Source organism: Acomys russatus, chromosome 8 (genome assembly GCF_903995435.1).
Source record: "Acomys russatus chromosome 8, mAcoRus1.1, whole genome shotgun sequence".
NCBI lineage: Eukaryota > Metazoa > Chordata > Mammalia > Rodentia > Muridae > Acomys > Acomys russatus.
The window spans coordinates 21,535,555-21,556,636 of record NC_067144.1 but is presented as its reverse complement, the minus strand read 5'-3'; the positions used below and the strand labels follow the sequence as shown (position 1 = coordinate 21,556,636).

The following is a 21,082-nucleotide window of genomic DNA, read 5'->3' as shown; positions in this document are numbered from 1 at the left end:
CAGAAAAACTTATTCCTATTCGACCAATAGAAAGCCGACACATCTGGGCAGGCAAATAGGATAGGCGTGGCTAAGGTTTGAGGGCTTTTGAAGGCAGAGAGGATCTTGGGAGAGAAGAGGGGACAGAGGAGGAAGAAGGAGAGGAATCGCCATGGGATAAGAGAAGAGCCAGGTGGGCCCAGAGGAGGAACTAGAAATAGTCGAAATGGACAACATTAACGAGTATTTTGGGATTATGGATGGGAGGTAGCCCAAATAAAAACTATTAGAAGCAGATGGAATGGGATGGCGGCTGGCAGATAGCGAATAGCTTAGGAAGTAATATCTGCCTTGCCCCAGGTAAAGGCTTATTTTAAAATACAACAGGTGCCTGTGTTTTCATTAATTGTAAACGCAGGTTAGATGATGTCATCATCATAACTATAGCCTAATAATAAACATTTATTAAGCCATACTATAAAAAAATAACTGTGACACTTTACAACAATAGAGTAGCAACTAAGACGTTTGGCTTCTGGGAGAGCTGGACCGACTCGCCATTAAACCTCAATGAAATCTACAGTTTGGCTGAGGACAGGGTAGAGTTAACGTAGGCTGAAGAGTGAGGTAGCCAAACATGAAATAGGAGGCAAGGAAATTGTTCACAATGCTAAATTACTCTGTCTCTTCTTTACCTGACACAAACGCAAAAAGCCTGCATCGCCCATCATTTCTGGCTGTGGTAAACGGGTGCTGTTCTACTCAATACAGGAGGGCTAGGGATGGGTGACGTCATGGTGACCCCTGTGCAAAGGTAAGTAAGGGAGAATGACATTCTTCAGGCTCTGGTAACAAGATCTCAGGAAGTGAGACGGGATGAAGAAAGGAAGGAAGAAGGGAAGGAAGGAAGGAGGGAAGGAAGGAAGGAAGGAGGGGGAATAAGTGACTAACTCAGCTGCCAGGGCCCTGACTGCCACACAATTCCATCTTTATCACCATTAAAAGGGTGGGTGTAGGGTGATGTTCACCTGTACCATGGCAACTGGGGAGGCTGGGGGAAAAAGAACTGAGTTTGAGGTTGCCCTGGGCTATAGAGTGAGACCTTGTTTTTGAAACAATAATAATAGCAGCCTGGCCAGATAGCTTGTTGAAATACGGTGCTTGCTGTCAAGGCTGACACCTGAGTTCAGTATCCAGGACCGTTATTTTAAATGAAAATCCCAGATGTTCTATTTACCAATAAAGACTCAGGAGCCAGATGCTGGGGTAAAAAAAAAAAAAAAAACCCTACTAGCTCAGAGAGGCAGAGAAAGCACCCAGCTAACCTTCCTACTTAGCTCATGTCCCAATGGAAAAAGTCCAAAAGGCTCACTAACTCAGCTGGCAGGCCAGGAAGAAAAGGCCAAAAACCCAAGGCCAAAGGCTTGCTAGCTCAAAGCCCCAAAAGCCCAAAAGCCAAAGGCCACGGAGCTGAGGAGCTCAAGAGCTAAAAACCCTCTACTTCTACGCTCTGTCTTCAATACTCAAAGTCCCTCCTACTCTTTAATCCCAGTCAGCTGGATTCTTGCTCCACCTCTTGACCTAGGGTTAACTTTATTAAACCCTGAGTACAGAAAGCTCTTGAAGTGAAGGTGCGTGCTAGGGCTCAACCGCTCCAAACAAAAGACAGATTTTTTACGGTTTACAATCTCAGGGATCATAATGGGATCAAATATCCGGCAACACAGGACTCAGATGGTAGAAAGAGTGAAGTGACTCTAGCAAGTTGCCCCCTGACTGCCACATGTGTTCTGTGGCATATACAGGCCTCCTTCAGTCATGCTCCAAATCAATAAATACAAATGAAAAAATTAATAATGATGTCCACAGGAGTCCCTGTAACATCTTACGGAGACCCAGCCAGTGAGAATCTTCAGTAAACAAGAGTGGACTGGAACAACGGAGAAACAGGTCTAGGAAGCCTCCCAGGGTGACTGTCGTCCTAAGCAGGAACACAATACAAAGTGCCTGAGAGGACCTAGAAAAAGAGGACTTTTCTTATTTGTCTGCTCTTTGTGAGAACCACCCACCGGACCTGTCTTGCTATGTCCAGAGGCATAAACAGCGCTGTGCCTCAGGCACGTGAGAAAGCATCTTTACCACTGCAGAATACCCATTTTTCTTACATCCATCCCATCGCTTGATAGAAACGGCAATCCATTGATATCGCTGTGCGCTATCAAATCAATTTCTTCTTGTTGGTGTTTCTGAAACGCATTGTGAAGAAACTCTGTATAAGATCAGACCTCTGAGAATTTGTGTCTATCGATTAAAACAAAACAAAGCAAAAATCTTGTTCCGTAATTGTTTATGTTGGCTAAGGAGAAAAATGCTTCTAGAGAACGGTGAAATATATTCCAGGTCTGTGTTTTTCTCCAAGTCTAGCCCTCTGGGTAAAGGTTACGCATTCTAGGGACCAAGGGAATATGTCTAACTGTGTCTTACAAACTTGCTTAATTATAGATTCATCCAGAAGGCAGGAACTTGGGAGCTAATTACGTAGCTAGATGTTCAAATGGCCATTGGCCCTGAGACTCACCGCATTCCCAGCCTTGTAGAGCTACAGCAACTGTGTAAATACCGATTGTTTTGAATACGTTATATGGATCAAGTACCGGCAGGATTGATCTAGGAGCAGGGACAAATCTGGCTTTAAACCTGGACAAACTTTTGTTACCGTGTTTGGCGACTCTGCGTAAATGTGTATTGATCCCCCATTATGGACCAGAGACGAAGCCAGGCACTAACTACACTGAGTACCTGCTACTTTAAAAAGTTACTAAACCTCTCTACATCTAGGTCGGTAAAGTACAAAAAAAAAAAGAATTTTAAAGGACGCTAATAAATGATGGACTGAATCCCTTATACAAATAAATGCCTGGAATGTTGCATTCTAAACTGTTCGCTCTGCTCCTAGATGGGAGACCCTGGCTTGGTGTCTGGCACCCATGAGGGGCTTGGTGAAGGTTGCTGTGTTTGTCTTTACTCATACACTTGTCAATTTTCAGGACTATTCTTGGCCTTGATTAGTATCACGGTCAACTCCCCGTTAGCATTTGGTCACGGCATCAGCCAGTGTAGGGAGAGGAATCTTCCGTGCTTGTCCTTGTGTTGTCCGTTTGTCCTTCACACGCCCAAGGGGTCTGACTAGAAGATGGCTCCGGGTGTAATCAGCAAGTAGGTATGGAGGAAACGCCGTCTTCTGAGCATCCTGGCAGGAACGACAAGGGTGTTCTAAAGGTAGATGCACAGAGTCCTCCCCTCGGGCTGCAGGTTGAATTGGAATTTCTCCACAAAGTTGCACTGGGCAAAGCAAAGCAAAGGCTGGATGCTGGTGGCAGCCATAGGGGGGAGAATCTAAGATGTCCCATGGTACAGACTCGCAGGACAGACCGGGAGCTAATAGCCAGGGGGATGAATTGGTGGTTGATGGGACCCACACACCTTCATCCAGAATATTTAGGTTTATATACTTATTTCCCTCTCTTTAAACCTAAATTTCATGTCAAGACTGAAAACTGGACTCAGAGGGTCATCTTTGAACCTCTTTGTTTGTCCCTTTTCCCCATGTGGGCTCACTGAAGAAGCCTTCACTGTTTTTCAATGTTAGTTGTCTCTTTGGTCGATTCATTAGAGATTGGTATCCAATCCTAGATTATTAGTCCTAGCTATCTACCCCTTAAGACCCACAGTAACAATTCCTTTTTCTGGGTCATTCCCTTTACGTACAGGCTGGAGTTGGCTAACTGATTCTACTCAAGACATCATGCCTCCCTCGGGGGCATAACGGACCATAATGACGTCATCTGACACCTGTCAATTGTGTGTTTGTTTCCATCTTGTTCAAGAATAGGTACACACTGATGTAGGGTCTTCCCCTGTGTCTTTTATCACAGGACAACTGTGCCTACGCTTGCTGCTCTTTCAGCCTGCAAATTGAAGCCTGTTAAACAGTTTTAGTGGGTCAACAAGTGAAATAAAGGAAAAATAAAAATATCAAAGTGCATCACAAGCAGTAACAAATATTATTTTGTCAAGTTGTTGCTCTCTCTCTCTATATATATATTTATCATATATCATATATGTGTAAATTGATTTATGTACTGTGATAGCACAATTTTAAAAGTATTTTTAGTGTGAGTTGTGGAGGCAAAAGACCAAGAGTTACTGTTTTGAGATAAGATCTTTGTTACCTGCATCTTAATTTTCCCCCAACTTTCAAGGTACCCACCCATTCATTCATTTGAGAAGTATCTGATGAACACCTACCTGCTAAATGCCAGACACTGTTCTAGGCAGTTGAAATGCAGGCACAAACAAGACAAGTCCCCTCTGTCCCACTGACTTCCTTTTTAGTGAGGGTAGCACACGTAAGACCACAGTGTGCTTCAGAGTTCAGGAAATGTGAATACAGAGAAAGGCAAGGCTTCTCCAACAGCACAGAGGAAGCACTGTGAATATTTAGGCTTACATCCTTACAGTTGTTTCTCCCACCAATGCTATTTATCTTGCAGTTTCAGGACCTCTGGGGACAAAGTGGCAGATAAGCGTGGGATGATAAGCACCACTGAGCCGGCTGACTCCTGTTTCTCTCTGACCCTGCTGCCTTCTGCCGCCTTCACCCCGTGGCCCTGGCCATGCGGGCTCTTCTTCCTTTCCCAGAGCAGCATGGAACCAGTTCCCAGCCTTGGGGACTGAGTCCTCTGCTGCACACAGAAAAGGCACTGTGGCAGCTTGGCCTTGCTTGCTAGGAAGGCCGGTGTCAGGATTCTGTAGATTATGGACTTTTAATGCCTTGTGTGTGTAGAGGTGACCTTCATTCGCATTGCATTAAGGTGAGTTTCTGCGTGTTTGATTGTTTATTGCTGAAGCAGCAGTGAGCTAAATGCTAACGGACTCTGGTATTGTCGTTGCTAGGGCGGGATCTGCTGTCTTAATGGTGTGTTAAAAAATAATACTCCCCAGTTATCTCTGATTGGTTAATAAAGAAGCTGAAGAGCCTATGACTGGGCAGAGGAGACAGTAGATGAGATTTCTAATCCCCATGGGGTGGGGGGTGGGGGGATGAGGGCCCAGGAGGACAGAGAGAGAGAGAGAGAGAGAGAGAGAGAGAGAGAGAGCGAGAGAGAGAGAGAGAGAGAGTCAGTCAAAGGGAGGGAGGGAGGGAGGAGGAAGAGACAAGAAGAGAGAAGAGGAGGGAAGGGGAGGGGAGGGGAGGGGAGGGGAGGACAAGGATGGAACAGGGGCAGCCAGAGTGAGACTTGAGGACGCTAACAGGGCATGTAGCTGGAAAGTAGGCCAGGCTAACATAATCGAGTTAGAATAGATCAATATCTGCCCAGTTATGGTGCTTGAAGCTTATTATAAATGTAACAGTTCTCTGTGTCATATTTGGGAGCTTGAGCGGGCAGAGCAGAAAACCCATCAATCGCGACTTTAGTTGTTCATTATCATTTTATGGAATTGTACAGCGCAGGCCTTGAACTCCTCCTGATTCTCCAGCCATAGTCTCTGGAGAGCTGAGATTACAGGGTTTTAGCAATACCTGGTAACTGTAACGACTTATCTCATCGATTAGATACACACACACACACACACACACACACACACACACCAAAATATTGAAGTCCACAGCAGTTGTGACCTGTCAAAAGTCTTAGTGAAGGGAAGTGAAAACAGGAATCTGAAATGCTTGTGCCATGGTTGGAGGGCCTTGGGTTGGCATCACTGTCTGCTCCCCACCTTGTCTCTAACTCTTCCTTGTAGTCTCTGCCTGGTGTAGGACTCGGGCGGGGGTGGGGGCGGTTTGCTAAGCTGTTGCAGCTGTTCCACACCTCCACTTGACTCCTCCTGGCTCTGGATTCCGTGATTGCCACACACAAGCAAGATACAGCTGGGTCCTCCCCCAGAGCCAGCGTTTAATTTGAGTGCTGCTGGCTTGCTTATTTCCTTTAGCAAACTATTTGATGAGGTAACTTTTATCTTTAACAATTGAGGATGGTGGGGGGGGGGGGAGCGCGGCGCTGTGAATCATAGTTTTGAGATGAACGTGGGGAACTTTAAAATCAGGAGGTTTGGAATCTGGAAGCGGCTGCACATGTATGCTCACAGAACCAGGGAGGCTGTGGCAGAAGCACCCTAAGTGTAATGTCCGCTGGGATCCATAGCAAACTGTGTGTGTGTGTGTGTGTGTGTGTGTGTGTGTGTGTGTGTGTGTGCGCGCGCGCGCGCTTGCGCGCACATATAATAAGAGAGAGGAAGATTTGTGTTCTGGTCTCAGTTTTGACAGGCGACTCTCTGAGCCCCGCCTTCTTCACTTGTACAGTGCGTGGCGCTCACCCCTAGCTGGGGTACGCTGCTCTATTTTGCTGTTTTCAATAACATTTAAAATCATCTTAGAATGAAGACATGATCTAAAAGACCATCCCCCTTGTAGTCTCGCTGATTTTCCCCCCTATTTATAGGTCTCTTTGCACGCCCACCGGTCACCTCTACGTTACGCATGTTTTTCCCACTGACCTGTACTGCTTCACATGTATTGTGCCAACTGAAAAGCTTCTGGAAAAGGCTCTTGCTTCGAATCCTGCCCTAATACTGTGGCAGCCAGCGAGGACCATTTGCAGTAGCGCTCCTTGCTGACCAGGGTTAGATTTTTTTTTTTTTTTTTCAGGTGTTTTTGAGAAAAGGCAGTCCAGAATTGGCACCAGCTCAGGCCAGCACGGCAGCATCCTCACGCTCATGTTTTCGGTGTGTGTGTAAGCTATTGATCTGAACTGCCACCGCAGTCCAGGCTGCACCAGGCTGTGCCCCTCCCTCCTAGATCCTGGCCCCGCTGGCACTGGCACCGATAAATTTCGCATGCAAAGTGGCTGCTATGCCCAGAGGGGAATGGGAGAAGCAGTTTTCCTTGACAAAGAACTCTTTTGGACGTTGGTCTAAAATTCACAGATGCTAAAAGCGGACAGAGATAAATCAGAGCGTGCCACTCACAGGAGGCCAGCCCATGCCACTCACAGGAGGCCAGTGAGTCTAAGAACTCACTGTTGGAGGGCATGAGGATGCAGAAAGGAGACGGAGTAACGTATCTCACTGAGTCTCCTTCATACAGACCCGGGTGTGACAGAAGAAGGCAGGCTGGGAGAGATGGAGCTTGTGTCAGCTCAGGAAGCAGGAGATACAGGAACTGAACCGGTGTTCTCTGCACCAAATGCCCTGTTCTTCCCACTCGGCTGCACCCCCTCTTGATGAACATGCTGACTCACTGGGACGTTACATAAGCCTGTAAATCACTCTGCGATTCCTAAATAATGTGCCTCTACCGAGAACAAGGCATCGCCACCAGGAGCTCCGGTGCAATCGCCGAAGGTTCCAGGCTAGCCTATATGTAGGCAGAACGACTCTGCAGAGCTATTGAAGGGACAGGACTGCACCTGTGGGGCCCATCTGAGCCAGAATCCACTTCCTTTCCTAGTCTGTTCACTAAACAGACAAGATTTTAATTAAAAACACAGGACTTATTCACAAATCGTTACTTAAAAGTCCATTCTAAATGTTGGCCAGTTGTAAAAAGTGTGTCAAGGTGTCGAGTTAGGCGTATCACTTGACGGTCCACCTGAAGTAAATAAGCAAGGCTGGTCAGAGCATCATCCGCAGAGCTTTCCACTGGAAAGCTGGAACCCTGGCACACTGTTGGTGGGAATGTAAAATGGTACGGCTGCCCTGGAAACGGCATACAAGTTCCTCCAAAAACGTAAAAGAAGATAAGACTACCATTTGACCTGATAATCCCACTTCTGAGTACTCATCCAAAAGCAAGTTCCAGATGCTGAGATGATGCTCCCAAGATATGAAAACTAACGAACCGTCCCTCAACAGATGAGTGGATGTGCACTTGTTGGAATAGTGTGAAACTTAAAAGAGAGAGGGGGTTGCGTAACATGTAGCACCAAGGACCATGCTCGAAGACATTGCGCTAAGTGAAATAGGCCAACCATAGAAAGGCATACTGTATAATCCCATGTGCATGACTATCTAAACAGCTGAGTGTGAAGACTCACAGAGCCTTGGTTTGCCAGGGCCTGACGGAAAGGATTATGGGGAGTTACTAACCCAGGGAAACAGTCAGGGAAGTAAATAAGTTCTAGACATCTGTTGTGCCATACTGAAGCTATCTGAGATAGTACAAAGTAATGTTCTGTACCCCTGGAATTATCCTGAGGGCAGATTTCACATCCAGTGCTCTTACCTTGACAAAAACAAAAACAAAACAAAACAGGTTATGTCGAACGGTGAGGGAGAAGAGGAGGGAACACTCTGGGAGGACTCTGGGTTTCTGTAATCTTCCGGGAAGACGCTGATGCCCTAAACTGACCTAGGGAACACATTTAGAGGTTAGGAAAGTAATTCCAATTTCAGATGTGTGGGGGAAAGTGCCGCCAGCCTATGATGTCACTTGGAGAAGTAGAGTGCCCCGTTTGCCAAAAGCATCTTCCTGAAGCTCTCACCGCAGTGAGAAGTCGGTATTACTCATTCCTTTGGCTTGCTTTTTCCAGAATCCTATTTTTAAAATGCTCCCGAGAGCCCTGGCACTTCTGTGTGGTAATGGCATGCGGTTAGGCATGAAAGGAACCTTTTTAACTGCTAGAAATACATGCCAAGGCAGTTAATAAAATGAAATGCTGGCAAGACCTGATTTCAGATAAGATACATTGGGTAAGAAATATATATGTGTGTGCATATATTTCATATTGTGTATATGTACACACACATATATGGAGGCAGATTTTGAAAGAGAGGAACAAAACATTGAAAACTGTAAAAGTCGAGGGACATACATGTGAGCTCATTATACCGGTTCCTCTATTTTTGATAAGTTTGAAATTTTTCGCCATTAAGAAATAATAGAAGCTACCCAGATATTTTCACACCATTCCCAGGAAAACATACTAGCCAGCGCCTTTAACATCTGTGGGAGGAAAAAAACAGCCCTGAAAGTGTGTTTTCCAGCTTGGTTGAGGAGCCCAGGAGGAGACAAAGGCGTTGGGATGGGATGCCAGGCCTTCTTCTGAAGAGGCCGGGCATAACCTAGATGGTCACTTGACAATGCAAAGTGCTGACCACCCCCACAAGAGCGTGGAATGTGCACACGGAACCCGTGGTACCCGGGCACAATGAGAGAGCGAAACAGATGAGCAGGAAGACTGTTGCAGAATGCTTCCTTCTTCAGCACAAAAATATCAAACAAAGCTCACGAGGGACATTGAGAGTCCCCAGGATGAGCGAATCAAGGAGGGTGAGTACACTCCTCTGCACCCCATCTTGGGCAAGGGGGACCCGAGCCCTGAGTGGAGCAGGTGTTGACAGCTCAGCGTTCCTTTTTATGTTGTTTTCCACTAGAAAGAATGCTTAACAAAATCTTCTTTGGCTAGCTGTATAAGAAGAAAGAATTACTTAAGTATTTTAAAAAAACAACAAACACAAGACCAATGAAACTATGGTTGGGATACATAGATGCACAATGGAATTGCTTTCAGCTGTAATGAAAAATAAAATTGTGACATTTGCAGGAACTGGAAGTCATTATGTTAAGCAAAATAACCCGGGACTCAGAAACCCAAATGCCACATGTTCTCAATCTATGTACAATCTAGATTTAAATTTGTCATGAAAATAGAAAGGGGAGGTTGAGGGAGGAGGAAGAGATCTGTACGGAGGGTGGAGGGGGGTAATGGGATTCATGTGACTTGAAAGGAGAAGGGAGGGGAGGGGAAGGGGAAAGCGAGAGGGGAGGGGAGAGGGGAGGGGAAGGGGAAAGCGAGAGGGGAGGGGAGAGGGGAGGGGAAGGGGAAAGCGAGAGGGGAGGGGAGAGGGGAGGGGAAGGGGAAAGCGAGAGGGGAGGGGAGAGGGGAGGGGAAGGGGAAAGCGAGAGGGGAGGGGAGAGGGGAGGGGAGGTGGGTGCATGTGTTCTTATAAAAGTGATATGATGAGGCCCATCACTTTATAGAAATGCCATGTTTAAAAATCAATCCTTAGAGACCCTCCATTTGACATTTTGTGGTTGAGGTATTTTTTAAAAGGGGGGGTGGTGGTGGAGGGGGCTTTAGGAGTTGAGTTTTGCAACAGAAAAAAAATATTGATCATTTTGTCATCACTCTGCTCCATGAGAAAGCACAGATGTCCTGCCATGTCTCACATGGTTCCATAGCAGGGACTTTGCAGACACGACCTCGTTTCTTTTCTCCGAAGCTCTGTCCATAGATGAAGAGACTAAAGTTAGAGGCTTGGGCCTTTTGTCGACTGGCAATGTTTTTAAACTGCATGGGTATTGAGAAAACGACAGTGCTTCAAATTCCATGTCTGCCTCCAAGGTTTGGTGCATTCCACGGCCTTCATAGGGTGGCTCCTGGCAGCTTGCCAGGCCAAGAACAAGTCCTTTACAGATGGCCTCCCCCTGGAAGGGATCCCTGGAAAGAAGCCTTGCTTAGGTCAGTCCTACACCAGGAGAAAGGAAGAGCAATCTTCTGTGCGCAGGGATGGCAGGATGGTGACAGGAGCTCACAGACCAAGTGAAGCAGGTGGCTGTTCAGCTGCAGCCTAGCATGGTGGGTAGCCCAGGTGCCTGGGAAGCATAGGAAAAGTGTTTAAAAAAACTGATTTGTGTTTTTGTTTTTTTGGGAAAAAAATCAAACTTTAAGGACAAGAAGAGGAATTGTTAAATAAATTCTAATTATTTTCACACATATAAGTATATATATATATATATATATATATATGGTCACTTATATATGTATATTTAAATATAATATCACATTTAACTAATCAATTTATTTATTTAAAGTGTTTAATTTTTGCTATGCTGGGAGTGGAAACCAGGGCTTGAGACATGTGAGGAAACTGTTTTAACATGGAGCAACACCTCAGCCATGGGTGGGATTTTCTAAGAGTTTTATATGCAAAAAGATTGGAAGAAAAAATGTCATATGATCTTCTATAAGTCATAAAATAAAATATTACTAAAATACCTTAATTTTTCATTCTGTTTAATTTTCCCCTATAATGAAACTTATCATTTTAGGAGTAAGGATAAAAATATTAACAATATCTTTAAAATAAACTCACATGACTCCATTTCACTCTTTAATTCTTATTTGATCTGGATAATGAAGATGTGTACAGACATAACAGAAGCTACAGATATTCGCAATTCATGTCAGAAATAACGCCTGGTAGGAAACCTGAGTGAGTCAAGGTATGACGTAGAGGTGATGCCCTCCACCACAGACACTTGAGACAAACCTCTCTTTGGCTCTCCTCCCCTCTGCTTAATCAGAAGAAATAAAAACCCTGAGGTCTGTTCACAGAAACCCAAGCACATTCCTGAGAGTGAACAATAGCTCTCTAGTGACAGGTCTTCCAGCTGGACCTCGGGAACTTAAATTCATACACTGTCTTAGTTAGAGTTTCTATTGCTGTGAAGAGACACCATGGCCAAGGCAACTCTTACCAAGGAAAGCCTTTAATTGGGGCTGGCTTACAGTTCCAGAGGTTCAGTCCATTGTCATCATGGTGGGGAGCATGGCACCATACAGGCAAAAATGGCGCTGGACTTTGACATCTGGATCAGCAGGCAGCTGGAAGAGAGAGCCACTGGGCCTGGCTTGGTCATTTGAATCCCCAAAGCCCACCCCCAGTGACACACTTCTGGTCACATTTCCTAATGCCACTCTGTAAACATTCAATACGGGTCTTTGGGGGCCATTCTTACCCAAATCACCACTAGTTTTTTAACTAGTCTTCCCCTTAGTCATTAATAATAATAATAATGATAACAACAACAACAACAACACAATAGTGAATTAATTTGGGGGAGGTTACATTTAATTCCTTATTTGGTATCTGTGGTTCACTCCTTCTACCACGTGGGCGACAGGGGTCAATATTAGGTCATCAGCCTTGGTGGCAAGTACCTTTACCCACTGAATCACCCGGCTTTTGGTTTTTGAGAAAGGTCTCATTTAGCCCAGGCTGGCAGAGGATAGCCATGAACTCTTGATTCTCTGGCCTCTATTTACCACATGTTGGGATTGCCAGCAATTAGCACTCCATCCACCCCGCCCTCATTCTAGTTAACCAGGCTGAACACTCTTTACTCGATGGTCCTGAGGAGTGGTGCATTTTAGAAAGCCAGTTACTCTACGAGAAAACTTCAACTTCTTACTTGGCCACAGAATGGCTCCCCAGGACTTTCAAACAAGAGCTATCCACCCAGCGCCCTGCCAGGGATAGTGGTTTCTTCAGGCCAATACTGAACCGGAAACGCTGGTCTTCGGAATCTGAAATCTGGAAACGAGTGCGTGCCTGTGTCCAAGTGCCAAAACCCGTGCTTGTGCACACCTGCTGAGCGCCTTGCTCTATCCCTCTCCACCTTATTATTCATTTGAGACAGAGTCTCTCACTGAACCTGGAGCTGGGCTGGCAGCCCGGAGGTCCCGACAGTTCTCCGGTCTGTCTTCACACAGAGCTGGGGTTACAGGAGGGGTAAAGCTAGCATCGAGCAATGTCTCTTAGGGACTTTAGTTCCTAAGGCCACTTGATTTTTCTTTTCTCTCTTTTATTTTTTAATTGGGAGCCTAAGTGTTGGTTTTTGTCATCTTTTCTTTTGCTTGAGGATAGTCTCCCTCTATCAATGGCATCCTTTGCCCTCCTTGCTGTTTGTGGCTGACTAAAATATTACGGCCATCAAGGTGCACTTGAGTGGTTAGATACACTGGAAACTTTTTCATAAAACCCCCAAATAGAGACGATTATTTTCCCCAAGTATGCATCCTATTTCTCTTATCTTACTTAGAACTACAGTCAACTTACTGTTGCCTTCTCCCCTCTTCTGTTTAAGGGCAAGTTTTGTTTCTTGATGGGCATACTCCCTGAAACGTGGCCAGGGATGCAGAGCACGTGGCAGGGCTCAATGCACGTTGCATTAGAGAGAAATTAGTACGGACGTGAAGGAGGAGGCTGCTTGGCGGGGGGAACTCCCAGATCAGACTTGTGGCAGCAGAGGTGTGTGGGGGTGGGGGGTGGAGGGGTGGGGGGGGGGGTGGGGGTCAGATGAGACAGTTCCTAGTGCTGTAGAAGTTAAGACCCGAGGGGCGGGACCTGGAAAGATGGCTCAGAGGTTAAGAGCATTTGTTGGCATTTCAGATGACTCAGGTTTGATTCCTAGCATGCGCACGCGCGCAGACACACACACACACACACACACACACACACACACACACACACACACACACGATAGCTTGCTACTACCCATAACTCCAGTTCCAGGGAATGTAATGGCCTCTTTGTTACAGTATTTTGTATCTGTTCGGCCTACAAAGCAAATAACTGACTCAGGGAGACTGAAACATACTTTAAAGCTGCCAGCACTTCGCCCGGGCAGAGTCTGAGCTGATTCTAATCTACTCGTAAACTAAACAAACTACTCTAAACCTTATAACACACATATATTCCAAGCACTTGCCACTATGACCCCTGGGCCGGTCCTCTTCAAGTTCCCACTGTCCTTCTCCAACTGTCCAAAAAACCTCCCTCTCCAACAATCTAACTTTCCTCTCCCATCCAGGAAGTCCCGCCTTCCACTTCCTGTCCTTCTGTGCAAGCAAAACACCCACACACATAAAATAATAATAATTTAAAAAAATCTTTCAAGAAGAACTGGGCAGAGAAGAGACATTAGCCCTGAAATGTCGAGGCATTTGCCCTGTGATGTGATTTTTCTCGACTTTATTCACCTAAGAGTCTACATTGCCTTAGATTCTGAATCTGTGCGTAGGGAGCATTGCCAAGAGTCCTGGAGTATTACTAGGGGATATGTGGGAGGGGGAGGGGGCAATGGGAGAGGGGTACAGAAGCGTTAGGTTCACACATTCCCCTTGAGGTGAGGGGGAGCAGCTGTTACTCATCCATTCCCCACTGCTGAGATGCCCCAAACACTGCGCTGGTGGCTGGGATGTTGGAAGGGGCCACATCTGACGTGGTCCTGGTCTCTAAAAAGTCCTGGTCTGATGGCAGCTGGGAGGACATGGATTAACTAATCAAAAATGTATAATGTGGGGTTCCAATCAGTGTTATGGAGGATTGCGCTGTAGTGCTATGAGAGGTCCGGGTGGGACTTGATATCGTTGACTCGTTAAGGAGCCGCAGAAGAGCCGAGTGATGGCGGATGAGTAGAAGCATTGCCATAGAACGTAATGCTTAAGGCAAATCGTTCAAGAAAAATAGGGCAAAGAGAATGTGGAAGAAATGAGCCAAGGACAGGCTGGTGAGGACGGAGCAGACAGTGCTAAGGAGCGTGGAGCTAAGTGCCGTGAGGAAGTAGGTAGCAGACTGCACTGAGAGCCATAACTCATGTGAGGCTTAATTAGAGACGACAGAATCATGTATATTTAAAAAGGTCACCCTGGCTGAAGCATGGGAAAGAATCGGGAGAGTAGACGTATGTGAGAAAGCCAGCTGGGAGACTGTCCCCAAGCAAAAGACGAAGATGGGCAATAGTTTATCTCAAAAAAGAAAGCAGGACGTGGCCCGAGCTAAGAGGATTAAACTTATTGTATGCTAAATCAACGACTTGCAAGAAAATGTCATCATCTTCCGTTTGGTGGGAGAGGCAGTGTTCCTTTCCAGCACAAATATGTGCTTATGTAAGGGGCTTTAGCAATAAGAACAGATACATGCTAACACCGGGAAGAGAGGCTGTCTGTGAAAGAAAGGAATGCAAGATGTAATATTCATAAGCTTTGGGATATGTCTATGTGACAGATGTGCTTCTGAGTCTACTGTATATTTTAGGCAGAAATTTTCCTCCCGCCCCCTGTTGGTTTGTATACAGCACACTGAATGGATAGAGCAGGCAACTCATTATGCGTGAGTTGCTTTATCTTGTGGCAAAAACCATCTACAGAAACCTGCACATTAAAATATTCCATCACCTCTAGTTCACCCCAGGCACGTTAATTTTGCTCAAAGAAAATTTAGCAAACCATAACCGCATGGAGAGATTATAATAAAAGTCTGTATTAGGAATAGACCTAGTAAACAAAACTGAATAAGGACATGAGAGGGCTGAAGTACACAACCAGAAAACTCTGTCTAACCGTGAAGCCCGTGCACACATATTTATATACATATCTTTTTAAAATTCATACAGAACTACTTAGTATAAAGTTTGAATATATCTACGAGTAAGAAAATGTGTCTACTTTGCAACAATTCATTGACCAGAATGTGATTCACACATTGTCTATCTGTAAATTCTATAGCAAGGCTCTGTCTCAAAAACAGCCAACCAATCAAAAAATAGAAATAAAAAAAATCCAACCACCACCACCACGACAAAAACCAAGCCAAACCAAAACAGCAAAAACTGACCACATATTCCAATCTCAGCAAATTTCAAAGGATGAATCCTTTGACATTAATGCAATTAAATTAGAAATTAACAACAAAAAATAATTAAAATAAAACATACTTTGAAAGTAAATACTGCATTTCTAGGGGCCAATGGTATGGCTCTGTGGGTAAAGGCAGTTGCTGCCAAGCTTGGTGACCCAAGTTCAATTCCTGGGCCCTACATGGTGAAAAGAGAGGCCTGGCTCCTGCAGGTTGTCCTCTGTCCTTAAAACATCCTCCTGTCACTTGTGGTGGCTCCAACCTTCTCTTCTGATCCTCAGAGTACCAGGCACTCAAGTGGTACAGAGGCAGATATGTAGGCAAAACTCATATACATGTTTTTTTTTTAAAGCTAGAAAAAAAATATGAGCAAGATAAAGAAAAACAGAAGTAAGTAAAAGGAAAATTACTGATTACAGATGGTCGAGGCACAATAAAAACGGAATCCCCATCAAAATTCCAGCAACTGGTTCTTGTGGACACTGACAATCTGATTCTTAAGTTTATTTGGAGGGGTTAAGAACAAACCCAGGACACACGATGTGTCTTCGAAGGAGAGGAAAGTTAGGTGACTGACGCTATCTGCCTTCAAAGCTTGCTATAAAGCTCCAGCGATTAGAACTGCATGGTACTGATGAAATCAACCAGACAGATAGGCTAGTGAAAGATTAATGGAACAGGATAGGAGGTCCCTATGTAATAAATACAGTCAGTTGGCCTTTGGCAAAGGAGCAAATACAATGTACAAGGCAGCAGGGACAATCTTTTCAACAATAAGCACAGGAACAGCTAGAGATCCTTAAGCAAAGCACAAAAGAAATACCGCCCACTAAAGCACACTGGAAATGAATCATGAACCTAAGTTTAAAACACGGAACTGAGCTAGGCAATGATGGCAGACACCTTTAATCCCAGTGTCCTAGTGCAAGAACTGTCACACAAGCCACTGAAGCACCCATCTCAATGAGAGATTGAACGTTTATTTGAACATCTTTTCCAAGCTGACCCATCAGGGCCATAGCAAGGACTCCAGGAGTCTAACTGTGACATTGACCTGTTCTTAGGGCGGTCTTCCATAGGAAAACCAAGAGCAGAAGACAAGGGTGGGGCAGGGCGGGCAGCGATACACTTTGGCTAACCATACAAAGCAATATTCATCTTTTGGCTAACTAGACAAAGTATTATCAGTTAACCTTTAAGCTGATTGGTCACAAGTGAGGTAAGTGAGGCAGGGGTTAGGATCTTTCAGAGAGTACATCCAAAGTGTAGCCAGGTGTGTAGATAACAAAAGTGCAGCCCAGTGCATCCAGAGGGTATTAAAGTGTGCAGATAACAAAATACATCACTGAATCATCTACCTTGACCCTCTGGCAGGGAATGTTAGGGTCAGCTATGAATAACTGATTCTAGGAAGCAGAGTTTAAAAGTTTTAAATTTTTGAACTTAATTTCACCTTATAAGCTGAATACAGAAATGTTGGCAGCTATGTCAAAGAGTAGGCCTCAACACCCAGCATTGCAGGACAGAGGCAGGTGGAAGTTTGTGAATTCCAAGCCAGCCTGGCCTATATATATAGCCAGTTATGGGAGAGTAGGGTGACATAGAGAGATCCTGTCCCCAAAAACAAACAAATAAACAAACACAAAATTATTAAGTCCTAGAAGATCTGTATAGGAAAAAGACAAAATAGCCCTGAGTGTGGCAATGGCTGTTTTTATCCAATACCTGATATTACGTTTGAAATAAATAACTGATGATATAGATTCAATTTAACACAAATTTCCGCTCTCAAAAAAAAAAAAAAAAAAAAAAAAAAAAAACTATTCCAAGAGACTAAGAAGACAAACACAAGGCTGTGACAACGTGTTTGAAAAAAAATATATATGCCAGTTACTTAGACTATAGGAAAATACTAACACTCAGCAGGAAAGCTCACAGTCTGCTCGAAAAGTGAGCCATAGAAAAGGGAAGGTAGTGGGATGGTGTGGGGAGTATATGCTCAGACATTCATATGCTTGCATGAAAATGGTTTTGTGTAACTTAGTATAATACACTAAAAAATTAAAATTTAAAACTGGGCCCAAAGCCATGTGGTGGTGGTATACACCTTTAATCCCAGCACTTGGGAGGCAGAATTTGAGGCCATCCTGGTCTACAAAGTGAGTCCAGGACAGCCAAGGCTACCCAGAGAAACCCAATCTCAAAAAACCAAACACCAAACCAACAACAAAAGCAAAAAATATGAAACCCAAACAACAGGGCCTAAACGCTTAACAGATATTTCATCAAAGAGGACACCCAGGTGGAAAAAAATTGAGCAGATGAAAACACTAGCACCTCATGCCACCAAGAAAGTGCATATTAAACAATGCACCGCCCCCCCACACACATAGTACACCCACAATGCTCAGCACCACAAGGGGCTGGAGCGATGGGAAAGCTCTTTGATGACTGGTGGGAAAGTGGAGGGATACAGACACACTGGAAGGTAGAGTGGCAGCTTCCTACAAAACTAAACATTCTCTTGCCGTGCAGCACAGCAACTGATATATTTGGTATTTACCCAAAAGGGTTTGAAAGCTTGTGTCTGCCGAAAAACTCACAGATGGATGGCTATGACAGTTCTATTTATAATGCTAAAATTCAGAGACAGGCAAGGTGCTCTTCATCAGGTGAAAGGATAAACTGAAATAAAGGGCAGTACATTCAGATAATGGGACAATATTCAGTACTAAAAACACCTATTGAGCCTGAAGGACTGGGGGGAAAGAAGTCAGTCTAAAGGGACAAAATATCATGATTCCAACTATAAAATAGTGAGACTATGGCAGCAACTGCCAAGGGGTAGTGGCTAGGAGACAAAACAGAATATAGAGGATTTATAGGTCAGTAAAAATATTCTGCATGACATTATAATAGAAATATGGCATCACAATTTGTAAAAAACAAAACAAAACAGAACAGAACTAACAATACCAAGAGTGGACCCTAATGCAAACTAGAGACCACATGTGATTGCATCGCTCCATCACTTGGATCCGGAGGACCACATGTGATTGCATCGCTCCATCACTTGGATCCGGAGGACCACATGTGATTGCATCGCTCCATCACTTGGATCCGGAGGACCACATGTGATTGCATCGCTCCATCACTTGGATCCTGTGGACCACATGTGATTGCATCGCTCCATCACTTGGATCCTGTGGACCACATGTGATTGCATCGCTCCATCACTTGGATCCGGAGGACCACATGTGATTGCATCGCTCCATCGCTTGGATCCTGTGGACCACTGTGTTGGAGGAAGACATGGATAATGGATGTGGCTGTGCCTGGGTCGGGGTGGTGCAAGTGGTATATGAAAAAAAATCTTTGGACTTTCCTTATTGTTTTGCTGTGGATTTAAAAGCACTGTAAATAAAATCTGTTTTTAATGAGTCTTATGTTTTCATAGGCAAAGTAGATAATATTGTAGCAGGACTGATAAAGAATACAAAAGAAACAACAAATGATTAAAATCATAAGTAAAAAACAGAAGCTAATTATGAAGATGACACGTATTTGAAATTCCTAGGATGAGACTGGAATCTCCCATATGTTAGAGAATATGTTAAAAATAAGAGTCTTGAAAAAGTAGATATCAGAATTGCTTAGAAGAAACCTTACCAAGCCAACAACCATTATCAAAACTAAGTTGATAGCTAAAATTCTCCCCCTCCACCAAAATGACATAAACCCCAGACAGTAATACAGCATAATTTATTAAGTTATCAAGAAGCAGACCTTACATAAACTGTTGGAAGAACTTAAAAGCATAATAATAAAGATAGAAATAGGGGCTAGAGAAGTGGCTCAGTGGTTCAGAGCAGCTGAAGCTCTTATAGAAGACCCAGGTTTGGTTCCCAGCACTCAAAGTGTGCAGCTCATACCTGCCTGTAGCTCTAACTCAATGACATCTGACGCCCTTTTTTGGCCTCCGTGGGTATCTGTATGCACACACGCACACACATACACATAAAATAAATAACTCTTGAGGCCTGGAGAGATGGCTCAGAGGTTAAGAGTACTGTCAGTTCTTCCAAATATCCTGAGTTCAATTCCCAGCAACCACATGGTAGTTCACAACCATCTATAATGAGATCTGGTGCCCTCTTCTGGCCTGCAGGTGTACAGACAGGCAAAACATTGTATACATAATAAATAAATAAATCTTTTAAAAAAATTTAAAAATATATGAAATCTATTTCACGTAAATAAGCTCAAAGTAGCAACAACAAAATAAGACAAAAATTATAGAGCCAATTCATCTGTGAACATAAATGATAAAGTTAAAAGTAAAATGCTAATTTAATTTACACATATATTAAGAAATACACAGCATGACTTTGAAATAGGCTTAATGCTGGAATAAAAATCAGTTCTACTTTGGAACAGTCAGTAAGGACGTATGTGTGTGTGTGTGTGTGTCTTTTTAATAGACTGCCAGAGAGAACCCCACTGATAATATATCAAAAATATAGAAATAGCAATTGATCAACTAAATATTCATTAATGATTTAAAAGGTCATTTTGGCAAGAAACACAAGAGACATTTCTTAACCTGACGATGGGCTCTGTTAAACCTTACTAGTGGATAATGGATCACCTGGGGATGCTATTAGAGCTGAGAGCAATATGGGAGACACCCTCTGCTGTTACCTGACATCACACTGAAAGTCATAGCTAATGCTATAGGTGAGGGCGGCGGCAGAAGGGGGGCCTGGGGGAGGGGAGAGGACAACAACAGTGACTTGGGAACAAAATGGCAATACTGCTACCTGCACAAGATATGACTGACTCATATAAAAATCCAGACAAAGGCATAGAAAAGCTAACATGATTTAAGAAGCCCTTTATACTGGGACATCATATAAATTAATAATACTCCTACATTCTAACAACAACCAGTGAGGTAGAAATGAAAACATTGGTAATAAAGCAATAATGGAGCAGGAATTAACCTAGCACAAAGGGTTCTTTGTGGAAAACCCCACCAAACACGATCTGAGAACAGAAACGGAGACATGGGACATGAGTGATCGGGGATGGCAAGATACTCCATGCTACAAATGAATTCTTAGATCTCAATCCCTTTTTATGGAACTTGGCAGCTAATCTCTAAAATTCATCCAAAAGAGAAGAAGAACAAAATCAGATGAGAGGTTTGGACACTGATAAAGCAGCGGGTCCCAGGGAAGAAGCAGTCACACCTTACTCTCCATCCTGGTCCCAGAGCCTGCAAAGGAGATCTCACAGGTGCTGCCTGGAGGAAGGAAATTCTGCTCCAGGATGGCTCTGAGTGTTCATCACACTTTCTGAACACAAGAAAGGGAAAACCGTCACTAGTCTGGATTCCAAATCCTGGAGGATATGAAAGAGGAGATTTTCAGGTCATTCTGCAATCTAGTATTCAAGGTACCAGAACCATTTTATACTCACCTCTTTGTTTCCCAAGCACACAAGATTTTATAACAACCTTTCCAGGAAACTGGGATAATTCTGCTTTTTAAGTTTCCCTACTCAGCAATTCTGAATCTCCAAAGGCAGGAGCTTTGAGACTTCATATTTTTTGGTCAGG

At 44.1% G+C, this 21,082-nt stretch overlaps 1 non-coding gene across 1 annotated transcript; it reads left to right on the top strand.

Moving 5' to 3' along the window:
- The first annotated feature begins 20,691 nt into the window (after positions 1-20,691).
- On the top strand, positions 20,692-20,808 carry LOC127193536 (small nucleolar RNA SNORD22). Its single transcript, XR_007831171.1, has one exon. It is a non-coding gene; the product is annotated as a small nucleolar RNA SNORD22 (small nucleolar RNA).
- Positions 20,809-21,082: the final 274 nt, after the last annotated feature.